At 41.7% G+C, this 12622-nt stretch overlaps 1 pseudogene; it reads right to left on the bottom strand.

The window, feature by feature from the left end:
* Positions 1-776: 776 nt before the first annotated feature.
* Positions 777-1810, bottom strand: LOC105485501 (keratinocyte-associated transmembrane protein 2 pseudogene; annotated as a pseudogene).
* Positions 1811-12622: the final 10812 nt, after the last annotated feature.

Below are 12622 nucleotides of genomic sequence, written 5' to 3'. Positions count from 1 at the left end.
AAACTCCGCTCAATGCTTGAAAACTTAGAGGAACCCATGCTACAATCAATTGCTAACTAAAGGCAACTGTACATGTATGTAATATTTTACCACAGTTTCCACTTCTAAATTTAATACAGTAATTCAAACCAAAAAGATAGTATCTCTGTAACATTTTATCTATGTCCACTGCAAACTGCAGAATCTATGTTGCAAGATTTCTTGACACATTTAATGTTTTACCTAAAATTGTGGTCAGATTGAGCAATATCGTTATCCTAAATTATGTTTAAATTATCTAAAAATATCCAAAGCAGTTTTCTTGGAAGGAAAAAAATATTACTCAAATGCAAAGCATTATCACACATATCCTTGTACATTACAGTTTGGGACCACAAAAAATGTGTGGTTAAAAAATAGTATTTGAATGGCAGAGAATGAATATGAGTCAGTAACAGATATGTTACAATTTAGTTACAAGTTTGGGAACTTTTAAAAGTAGCATCACTAATACTTCCAGAAGAAGCACAATAAATCTAAAACAATAAAAACTAACAGTGTAAATATAAGGTAATGCTTAACTCGCATTTTGGACACCTGATTAAACTCACCTCTAAAAGTACAGATAAAACATTATATACTTCTTGTTTGTGACACTTAATTTCCAAAGCACCAAGGCAAAAGAGAGACCCACCTCTCATTTAAGTACCAATTGCCTATGTCAAACATCAGCACAATATCATATAAAAAGTCAAGCAAATAAAATTACATAATAAGCAAACTCAAATCACAGGACTTTAAAAAATATAATTATTGGTAATCTTCAAAGAAGACATTGCCTCATTAACATTGTGATCTAGGCAATGGTATTCCACTGTTTTGAAACAAAGGCCATCACGCCATTTCCTGCTTTGAACCAGAAGAAAAATCTTCCTTTTGTTGTGATATGTAATGTAGACAGTAGCAATGCAAAAAGCAAAATTAATAAGATGAAAAAAGAAATGGCTGTCTTCCTCTTCTATAGTTGAGGATGGCATCTTAAAAGATTTCACTGACTGTTCAATTTCCATGTAATCCTTGTTTACTTCCATGGTGTCATCAGACTCGTTGTCGTCCCTGGGGTCCGTGGTCCAGCCATAGTCTGGTTCTCCGTAATCGCCACTGTCCAGAGTGTCTTTGGCTGTGGATGGAGAACTGTTCAGCATGAGAAGATCCCCCTTCTCTATGCTAGGATCTTCATTGTTATCAGCTTCCTCTTGAGACAGAGGTGTAGGCGAGGGATGAGGAGCCACAGATGCTCCTCCACTTTTCTCAGTACTCGTTGGGGGAGGGAGGGTGGTACTGACTTGGGAAATAGAAGGTTTGGTTTGTTTTTCATGTGTTAAAGCATTCACATTTGGGGTAGAAATATCTGAGTTGAGTACAGTTTGGCTCAGTGAATCAGTCCGTGATACAACACTGGATAGAGGGGCAGACAGGAGCAGGAGCGCCAAGACCAGTGGCTGCGTCAGACCCGCAAGTGCTTGGATGGCCGACCTGGGCAGCAGTTTTGCTTGTGTGGGCTTCCTCATCCTCCTCAGGGCAGCAGCGACCATGATGGACTCTTCTTTCTTTCTTTTTTTTTTTTTTTTAAGATGTATTCTTACCCTATTGCCTAAGCTGGAGAGCAGTAGCATGATCTTGGCTCACTGCAACCTCCGCCTCCTGGGTTCAAGCAATTCTCCTGCCTCAGCCTCCCAAATAGCTGGGATTACAGGTGTGTGCAACCATACCCGCCTAATTTTTGTATTTTTAGTAGAGACAGGGTTTCATCATTTTGGCCAGGCTGCTCTTGAACTCCTGACCTTAGGAGATCCTTCTGCCTTGCCTCCCAAAGTGCTAGAATTACAGGTGTAAGCCACCACACCCACCCCCAAGCTTCTTAAAAGTGTTGTTTTTGGCTGGATGTGGTGGTTCACACCTGTAATCCCAGCACTTAACAGAGGCCAAGGTGAGAGGATTCCTTGAGCCTAGGAGTTTGAGACCAGCCTGGGCAACATAATGAGACTCGTCTCTACAAATAAAATGTTAAAATTAGTTAGCTGTGGTGGTGCATACCTGTAGTCCCAGCCGTTTGGGAGATTGAGGTGGGAGGATCACTTAAGCCTGGGAGGTTGAAGCTGCAGCAAGCTATGATTGTGCCACTGCACTCCTGCCCGAATGCAGTGACAGTAAGATCCTGTCTCAGAAAAAAAGAAAAAAGGAATATGATTAGCCTCATATTCCTCACCTTCTAGTCACTTCTCAAACTACTTCAGTCTTCATCATTTGCTGTTAGTTAACTAGTTAATGAGGTCAATAAGTTTAATTAATTAAACCATTTAGTTAACAAGGTAAAATATTTGCGGGGTAACCACTATGTGCCAGGTACTGTTCTAGGCTTTAAGCAGTGACAAAATTGGCAGAAACTCTCGCTGAGTGGAATTTGTAATCTAGTGACGAGACAATGAACAAAATAATAAGTAAAATTTCCAGCATGTTAGAAAATAATAAGTGCTATGGAGAAAAACCAATCAAGGAAGAGAGATGGGGAGTGCTGGAAGGGAGTGTGGGGTTAGATCTTGAAAGGTTGGTCGTCTGAAACACACAGGACTGGAAAAAAAAAGGAGAGTGGTCAAGGAAGGTCTCACTGCGAAGATGACGTTTGAGCAAAGAAGGTGAGTTAGTGAGCCCTTGGCAGAGGGAACAGCAAGGGTAAGAACCCTCGTATGGAAGTGTCTGGAATGTCCAAGGAACTGCAAAGATCAATATCGCTGGAGTCAATAGGAATATGGGGTACAGTGATAAGAGATGGGGTTGGAGAGGTAACGGGGGACTATGTTACTTAGAGCCTTACATGCCATTCTAAAGATTTTGGCTTTTGGCCTGGTGTGGTGGCTCACGCCTGTAATCCCAGCACTTTGGGAGCCCGAGGCAGGTGGATCTCTTGAGGTCAAGAATTTGAGACCAGCCTGGCCAACATGGTGAAACCCCGTCTCTACTAAAAACACAAAATATTTAGCCAGGCATGGTGGCACATGCCTGTAATGCCAACTACTTGGGAGGCCAAGGCAAGAGAATCGCTTGAACCTGGGAGGCAGAGGTTGCAGTGAGCTGAGATTGCACCACTGCACTTCAGCCTGGGTGACAGAGTGAGACTCTGTCTCAAGAAAACACAACAACAATAGATTTTGGCTTTTATTCTGAATGATTTCACTCCAAATGATTTGGGATATTATTAAAGAGTTTTTGAGCCAAGAAGTGATATGACCTTATTTACCATTCTAAAGAGATCCCTCTGGCTCCTCCGAGGGAAGCCAGCTAGGAGATTCTTGCAATTATTCAGAGATGATGGTGGCTTGGATATGGCACTTGCTGGAGAACTGTTCCAGTTCTGAATATATTTTGAAGATAGAGGTAACAGAGGATTGCTATAAATTAGATGTGGTATAGAATGAAGAGGGGAGTCAAGGATAAACTAAGGTTTTTGGCCTAAGCCACCAAAAAGGTAGAGTTGTCATCAACTGAGATGAGCAAGATTGCATGAGGACCAAGTTTTAGAGGAAAGATCAGAAATTTGTTTTGGGGCAAACTAAGTTTGAAAGGTCTTTTGGACATTTAAGTGAAAATGTCTAGTATACAGTTAAATATATGTCAGGAGATCAGTAGAGAGGTCAGGGTTGGAGATAAACATTTGCAAGTAAACATATAGATCACAGTTAAAAGTCATGTGACTAGATGACATCACAAAGGGAATGGCTGAGATAGAGAAGTGTATATAGGTTCTGAGTCCTGGGTACTCCAATTTTAAGAAGCCCCCAAAATTAGGAGAGAGTCTGAAAAAGCAGCAACCCGTGAGACAGAAGGGAAACAAAAAAACCAAGATCTATGATGTCATGAAAGCCAATTAAGGAAAGTGCTCAGAGGAGGAGGAAGCAAACAACGGGGTTAAATAGAGCCAGGTGTGGTGGCCCATCCCTGTAATCCCAGTACTTTGGGAGGCTAAGGCAAGAGGATCATTTGAGTCTAGGAGTTTCAGACCAGTTTATTGTCCCTGAGCAACATAGGGAGACCCCATCTCTATGCCTGTGGTACCAGCTACCTGGGAGGATGAGGTGGGAGGATGGGTTGAAGCTGCAGTGAGCCATGAGTGTGCCACTGCAGTCCAGCTTTGGCAAAAGAGTGAGACTCTGTTTCAATCAATCAATCAATCAATGCTAGTAATAGGACCAGTAAGATGAGGACTAAGAATTGACCATTGAATTTAGCATCTTGTGGATCACTGGTGACCTTGACAAGAACAATTCTGGTGGAGTGGTGGGTACAGAGCTTGATTAGAGTGTGTTGAAGACACAATGAGAGGAGAAGGATCAGAGACAGAGAAGATAGAAAAATTTTGAGGAGGTTTTGCATGAAAGGCAACAGAAAAACTACATTCTATTTGAGAAAACTAAAGACAATTGTTCTTTCTGATTTTGATTTTCTGTTATCTTTGACACTGTACACTCCCTTCCCCTTGGCTTCCAAGACTTCCACCTGCCAATATCTGCATTTTTGTGCCTAAGGTCTTTTGAATCCTGCAGGCACCAAAGGAAATGCTCAGAAATTACCACCCCTAGGAGCAGCCCTCCACCAATGGGTGATGGGAGTTGGTGGATAAATATCACAGCTCCTGTAGGGATAATTCTGAGACTCATGGTTTTATATCACACCAAGCCAGTGGTAGCTAGGCTTGAGGACACACCCTCTGTTAGTTGCCTTTACTTCCTTGTCCCATTTCTTCACTTCCCAGATGGTTTCCTTGTACATCCTAAATAAATTCGCACTTGAATTCTTGTTTCAAAATCTGCTTCTTGGGGAAGCAGATTTAAATTAATTTAAATCTTAATTTAATTTAAATTAAATTAAGACACTGTGTATTTAGATTTAATCTAAAACTTAATAAAGCTCAAATGCACCATGCTACACAATAAATACTAACTTTCAGTTTATAATTAGCATATTTGCAATTAAAGGCCCCTTCTTAAATAATTTTGGGGAAATGCAACAAGGTCTTTAGAAAACAGAAAGACTGAGACAGCCTCCTTTTGCAAGTAATTCCTAGGCTTCTTTCCTTTTTCTACCTGTGATAAATAAGAAATATGTATTTGATCTTTGTCCCCAGTTCCTGACACGGAACTTCCAAAACCCTTGGAATTTCCCAAACGATAGGGGCGATAGTGTTACTATAGGTAGGCAGATATGAGCAGGGCACGAGAGGCCTCCCTACCCACCACCCAACCAGGAACATCAGGTGCCCATCAGATGATGGTCATGCAGTTGATAACTTTCTCTCTAAATAATCGTTTATTAGCCAGTGCCAGGGAAAGGCACTCTCCCAATAGATAGGAAACACCTGAAACTGGTGACTAGCTGCTTCCAGGTGAGATCTCAGAAGTTGGGTGGGTGGGCTCAAGCATGCACATTAAGAGGCAAAATGGTGGAGTTCAAACCCTCGACTGGTAAGGGAAAAATACTTCAAATGAGCTGGGCACAATGTCAGTAAACACAATGTCAGTGCATGCAGTCCCTTGCTAGTGCTGGCAGGCCATTGTGCATGCAGACAGCCCACTCCAAGGGAAGAATCAGGGAGAAGGACGCAACCCTCTGGAAGCGTGTCATTGTATAAGACCCCAGGCCAAAGGTCTAACAGGGCATGGTGTTTGACTCTCTCACGTTGCCCACTTGGCCCTCTTCCAAATGTACTTTACTTTCTTTCATTCCTGCCTAAAACTTTTCAATAAACTTTCACTCCTCCTCTAAAATTTGTCTTGGTCTTTCACTCTGCCTTATGCCGCCTTGGTCAAATTCTTTCTTCTGAGAAGGCAAGAATTGAGATTACTATCTACCTGTATGAATTCGCCACCAGTAACATGCTTTGGTGCCGCATGACTTAGACATGCTCCCTAGTGGTAAAAATAGGAGCATCTTTTGTTATTCATAATAAGTCTCTTCCAAACATACTAAGGTGACTTTTGGGGAACCCCTCAATAGCTTCAGGATAGGGGCTGATTGCCAGAGCAACTAACTTTGTGAAACTTTCAGCCCCCACTCAGGACTTCTGGGGAGGAGAGAGAGAGATGCTGGAGACAGAGTCCTATCACTGATGGCCAGTGATTTATCAACCATGCCTACATAGTGGAACTGCCATAAAACCCCCTAAATGACAAAGTTTGAAGAGCTTCTGAGTTGGTGAACACATGAAGGTGCTGGGAGGGTGGTGTGCACACAGGGCATGGAAGCTTTGTGCCCCTTCCTCCATACCCTTCCTTATGCCTCTTCCATTTGGCTGTTCCTGATTTGAACTCTTTATAATAAATTGGCAATTGTAAGTAAAATACTTTCCTGAGTTCGGTGGCCATTCTAGCAAATTACTGAATGTGAGGAAGGGGTTGTGGAAAACCCCAACTTATGGGTGATTGGTGATGATGATGAAAAGAATAAAACTCTGGAAAATATTTGAAGGGATTTATTCTGAGCCAAATCTGAGGACCAGGACCCATGACATAGCCCCAGGGAGGTCCTGAGAACACATGCCCGAGGTGGTCAGACTATAGCTTGATTTTATATGTTTTAGGGAGATGTAAAACATCAATCAATACATGTAAGATGTACACTGGTTTGGTCTGGAAAGGTGGGGCAACTTGTAGGGAGAGGGATATCCTAGGTCATAGGTAGATTCAAAGATTGTCTGATTGGCAATTGGTTGAAAAAGCTAAGTTATTATCTAAAGACCTGGAATCAGGATGGGTGCAGTGGCTCACGCTTGTAATCCTAGCACTTTGGAAGGCTGAGGTGGGCGGATCACCTGAGGTCGGGAGTTGGAGACCAGCCTGACCAACATGGAGAAACCCCATCTCAACTAAGAATACGAAATTAGCCAGGTGTGGTGGCGCATGCCTGTAATCCCAGCTACTGGGGAGACTGAGGCTGGAGAATCGCTTGAACCCAGGAGGCAGAGGTTGCGGTGAACCAAGATCATGCCATTGCACTCCAGCCTGGGCAACAAGGGTGAAACTCCATCTAAAAAAAAAAAAATTCCTGGAATCAATAGAAAAGAGTGTCTGGGTCAAGATAAGGGATTGTGGAGAACAAGGTTTTTGCCAGGTAGCAGGTTTCAGAGAGAATACATTGTACATGTTTTTTTTAATCAAACTTAAAAAAGGTGCCAGACTCTTAGTTAATTCTCTTCTGCATCAGGGAAAAGACCTGGAAAGGGGGAGAGGATTCTCTACAGAAAGTAGATTTTCCCCACAATAGACAGCATTGCAGGGCCATTTCAAAATATGTCCAAGAAATATATTTGGGGGTAAAATACTTTGATTCCTTTCAAGGTTAGCTATCTGTCATGTTGGTATCTTATTGCTACAAACAATCTATTTTGTCAGTCTTTAGGTCTCTGTTTTAATGTTAATACTGGTCAGTTGTGCCTGAATTCCGAAGGGAGGAGCGTATGATGAGGCATGTTTGGTCCCCTCCTTTTCCATCATAGCCTGATCTAGTTTTTCAGGTTAACTATGGAATGACTTTGGGTGAGAGGAGGGGTCCATTCAGTTTGTTGGGGGGCTTAGAGTTTTATTTTTGGTAACCTGGGAACTTGCAACTGGCATCTGAAGTGACACAGTCTTGTGGTACTGAGCCTTTAACTTGTGAGATCGGATGCTAACTCCATCTAAATAGTGTCAGGTAACCACAGGTAACTTCTCTGCCCATGCCAACTGGGTGTTCTACAATTAAGTTGAACTGTAGGAAACCCAATTGATGTGGGCAGAGAATTGGAGAATTGTATGGTATGGAAAATTCCTACACATTTGATATTGGAAATGTGAGTAGAAACAGTAGAGAACTACCAAAAACTAAATTATTTTTAAAAGTACATTTTTTCCTGCATTTTGATGGCATTAGCACACTATGAGCATTGCTGAATGTGAGGCTGAGAGCAAAAGTCTGATTTCATACCAGGTATGTCAATTTTGCATCTGTAATCTCTAATCAAATAAAGTCTAGGAAATTATTAATTACATAGTAATACTTAGGGCTCATAAGTGATTTTCCTTTTAAAATACTTCGTGAATGTTAATTATGCAACCTAGAATCTATAAGGCAGACAGATTATTTTATGGTCAGAGTAGTTGTTTAACTTCTCTTGAGAGAATGATTTCTCCCAATACAACACACTCAATTACTATTAAAATAGGAAACTTCTTTATAAGTAGATGAGGATTACTGAATACTCCCTCTTTAATGTAGCTAAAGATATACTTTCCTTTTTCTACTGCTGAAGAACCTAAAAATGTTACACTGTACTTGCAAAATTACTTGAGAGGCTGAGAATGGTGGCTCAAACCTGTAATCCCAGCACTGTCCAGGTGGGAGGATTGCTTGAGCCTGGGAAATTGAGACCAGTCTGGGCAAGACCAGCCAGGGTAACATAGCAAGACCCTGTCTCTGCAAAAAAAAACACAAAAAACAAAAAACAAAACAAAACAAAAAAACAATCAGCTGGGTGCAGTGGCATGTGCCTGTAGTCCCAGGTACTTGGGGGCTGAGGTGGGAGGATCACTTTATCCCAGGAGGTAGAGGTTGCAGTAAGCCGAGATTGCACCACTGCACTCCAGCCTGGGTGACAGAGCAAGACTCCATCTCAAGAAAATAAAAATAAAAATAAATAAAATAAATAAAAATTACTTGAGAGACAGCCCATTAAAGTTGTACAGAATCTTGCACCAGGAGTTAGTTCTTGATATTTTATCACCTCTGTGTCTCAGTGTCTCAGTTTTGGTGTCTTTTGAGGAAAAAAAGCTTGTTTGGAGCTGCTGCTTATCATTCTCTTCTAAGAATACTTCTTTCTTTACCCACATCAAGAATACCTTTTTCTTTACCTACATCTTAAGGCGTTGATATTCTCCATGGCTAATGCCAGTTTTCTTCATCTCTCATTTCATACTCTCTTCCTTGGAGAAAATTTTTATTTGGAAGAGATAGACATATGTTTACTAAGTTCTGAATACTGACCTAAACACTTTACAAACAAACTGGTTTCATTTTTATGATGTTATGAGGTAGGTACTCTTATTATCCTCATTTTATAGACTAGGAAACTGAAGCACAGAGAGGTTAATCATTTGTCCAAGTAACCAGTAAGTGGAGAGATCAGGACTTGGACTCAGTCTGTCTCTAGAGGACATTCGCTTCATCACCTCACTATGCTTATCTTGTCTTTTCCGCAATGTAGATTGCGCCTAATCTTTGGAGAATCTGAAACCTGTCAGTGAAGCCCATCTGCCTCTCCTGAACATGGAATCCATATATTAAAGTGCTTAATGTGTATTTCCATCTCATTGTCCAGCAAATACTTCAAATTCTCGATAGCACAGCTGAGTTCATTTTTCCTCCATGAATAGCCTGTACTGCTGTTTTAGAAAATGGCATCACCAGCCGGTCAGTGAGTTACAATTCTGGGAGTTATCTTCGGCTCTTCATTTCCCCCTTAACTTTTACCTACGCCTGTGTTGCCTATCCTGTCAATTGTATTTCCTACAGATGTCTTGAATTTGGCTTTCTATGCCTATTGTCATCTATCCTTATCATTTCTTTCCTGAATGACCAAGTAGCAGGGGTTCCAGTTTGTGCATAAACCATGCCCAGCATTGTGCTTCATACATAGTTGGTTACATCTGATGAACTGGTAAAGAAGCCCCTCTGTCTTAGTCTATTTTGTGTTGCTAAAGTAGAATACTTGGCACTGGGTAATTTATAAAGAACAGAGATTTATTTCTTATAGTCCTGAAGGCTGGGAAGTCCAAAGGCAAGGGTCTTCTTGCTGCATCATCCCATAGTGAAAAGTAGAAGGAGAAAGAGAGCATGAAAGAGAGAGAGAGAGAACTAAGTCATCTTTTCATCAGGAACTGTATTAGTCCATCCTCACACTGCTATAAAGACTGGATAATTTATGAAGAAACGAGGTTTAATTGACTCACAGTTCCACAGGCTTAACAGGAATGATGACTGAGAGGCCTCAGGAAACTTACAATCATGGTGGAAAGGAAGGGGGAAGCAAGTACCTGCTTCACATGACAGCATGTGGGTCTGGGTTCACAAGGCCCCAGCATTCAGAGTTGGGGATGTGTAAGGCAAGGCAAGAGAGGCAGCCAGACTTGGCAATGACTTCATATCACATACTAACCATAGGCAGTGGACACCTAGGTAACTCTTTCCAGGATACCTTCTTGAAATTATGAAGGGAAGAACTGACTAAAATAAATAAGCCCTCCCCACTGACCTTTAGAGGACCTAACAGTGGAAGAATTCCAACTGGACCACAGTTCTTGAGACCTACCTGCAGATCAAAACACAAATGAAAGTTTTGCAGCTCTTGGCTATTGCAGAGGTCCAGGGGAAGGGATGATGTTTGCCAAGGAGACAAAATTGGAAGAATTCAGGATACATTATGAAGGCAGGGAGGCAAATCATGTGGAGTGACTGGATGTGGCAGTTAGATTAAAGGTGGCTTTTTTTTTTTTTTTTTTTTTGAGACAGCTCTGTCGCCTAGGCTAGAGTGTAGTGGTGTGATCTCAGCTCACTGCAACCTCTGCCTCCTAGATTCAAACGAATCTTCTGCCTTAGCCTCCAAGTATCTGGGATTACAAGTACTCACCACCATGCCCGGCTAATTTTTGTGTTTTTAATAGAGACGGGATTTCGCCATGTTGGCCAGGCTGGTCTCGAACTCCTGACCTCCAGTGATCCACCCAGCTCACCCTCCCAAAGTGCTGGGTTTACAGGTGTGAGCCATTGTGCCCGGCCAAAGGTGACTTTTAACTTGGAGTTGGCTTAAGCAGTTGGATGAATGATGGTAGTATGTACTGACCTGGCGAAGTCTGGAGGAGGAAGAGGTTTAGGGACAGAAATCAAAGTTCTGCCCAGGAACAGTTAAAGTGATAGGAAAGAGCTTGGAAAATCAGCAGTCTTCTTGTCAAATTTTATGTGTGTGTGTCTTCCCTGCCAGCAAGCGGGTAATATTTGGTTAATGATGCTCCATGAACTAAAGTCACTTTCAGAGAAATGCTTTAAATGGCAGTGATGAGCTAAAGTCCATTAGGAAAACCTACTAAGCAAACTGTCCCAGAGCACCAGGAAAGGCACCATGATACATAGACAGATAGAGCATGTTAGATAAGAATTACATCTCCACACTGGTGAATGGTTTTTCACTTAAGAGATGAGCAAGCCTGGGATTGGCTGCCCCTCTGGGGACCCAGAGCACATGTCATGTAGTGCTGCTCTGATTTTTTTCTTTTTATTCCATAAACCTTAAGGACAATTAACTTGCCCTCTACGATGTAAAATAATCAAATCATTCACATTAATTTATTATTTCTAAAAATTTTTAAAGAAGGTTTTCAGAAATTGACTTCTTACATACGCCAAATTCCTTTTGTTAGTTAATTAGAATATATTTTTAAAGTGTAATTCTTTTTTTTTTTTTCTTTTGAGATGGAGATTCACTCTTGTTGCCCAGGCTGGAGTGCAATGGTGCAGTCTTGGCCCACTGCAACCTCCGCCTCCCGGGTTCAAGTGATTCTCCTGCCTCAGCCTCCCTAGTAGCTGGGATTACAGGCGCCTGTCACTGCGCCCGGCTAATTTTTGTATTTTTAGTAGAGACGGTGTTTCACCGTGTTGGCCAAGCTGGTCTCCAACTCCTGACATCAGGTGATCCACCTACCTTGGCCTCCCAAAGTGCTATAATTATAGGCATGAGCCACCATGCCTGGCCTAAAGTGTAATTCTTATATATTCTAGTTTTTTACATTTGCTTAGGGTCCTTTTACTCAAAATAGTTACAATTTAGAAGTTATCTATATTATCTTATCCACATTTATTGCCAACACAGGCAAATTAAATTTCAGGAATCTTAGACGGTTCTTCCCATTAAGTACTTAATCATGTTCTGCGAAAACTGGGCAAGTTGCATTTTGTCTTTTTAATGGTGAAAGGTAAAAAGAAAGAATGAAACACGCTATTGTGGGCCTTTGGCTACATTCCCATTGTAATTCGGATTTTGGGGGGATTCATGGAGTAAAGTCCAATCTATTTACAATTAATTAAACAATTTTGAAGGCTCTTTCTGTCAATTTTAAAAATCCCTGACTAGGGCCCGGCGCGGTGGTTCATGCCTGTAATCCCAGCACTTTGGGAGGCCGAGGCAGGTGGATCATGAGGTCAGGAGATTGAGACCATCCTGGCTAATGCAGTGAAACACTGTCTCTACCAAAAATACAAAAAAATTAGCTGGGCGTGGTGGTGGGCGCCTATAGTCCCAGCTACTTGGGAGGCTGAGGCAGGAGAATGGCGTGAACCCGGGAGGCAGAGCTTACAGTGAGCCGAGATCACGCCACTGCACTCCAGCCTGGGCGACAGAGCGAGACTCCATCTCAAAAAAGAAAAAAAAAAACAAAAAAACAAAATCCCCGCCTGGGGATTTTAGGCTTTTCCTCATTCGTATACAGTTGACCCTTGAGCAACATGGATTTGAACTGCACAGGTTCACTTGTACATGGATTATTTTCAGTAAATATAGGAAAAT

This window comes from Macaca nemestrina, chromosome 1 (genome assembly GCF_043159975.1).
Source record: "Macaca nemestrina isolate mMacNem1 chromosome 1, mMacNem.hap1, whole genome shotgun sequence".
Taxonomy (NCBI): domain Eukaryota; kingdom Metazoa; phylum Chordata; class Mammalia; order Primates; family Cercopithecidae; genus Macaca; species Macaca nemestrina.
This window is presented reverse-complemented; position numbering and strand designations above follow the sequence as displayed.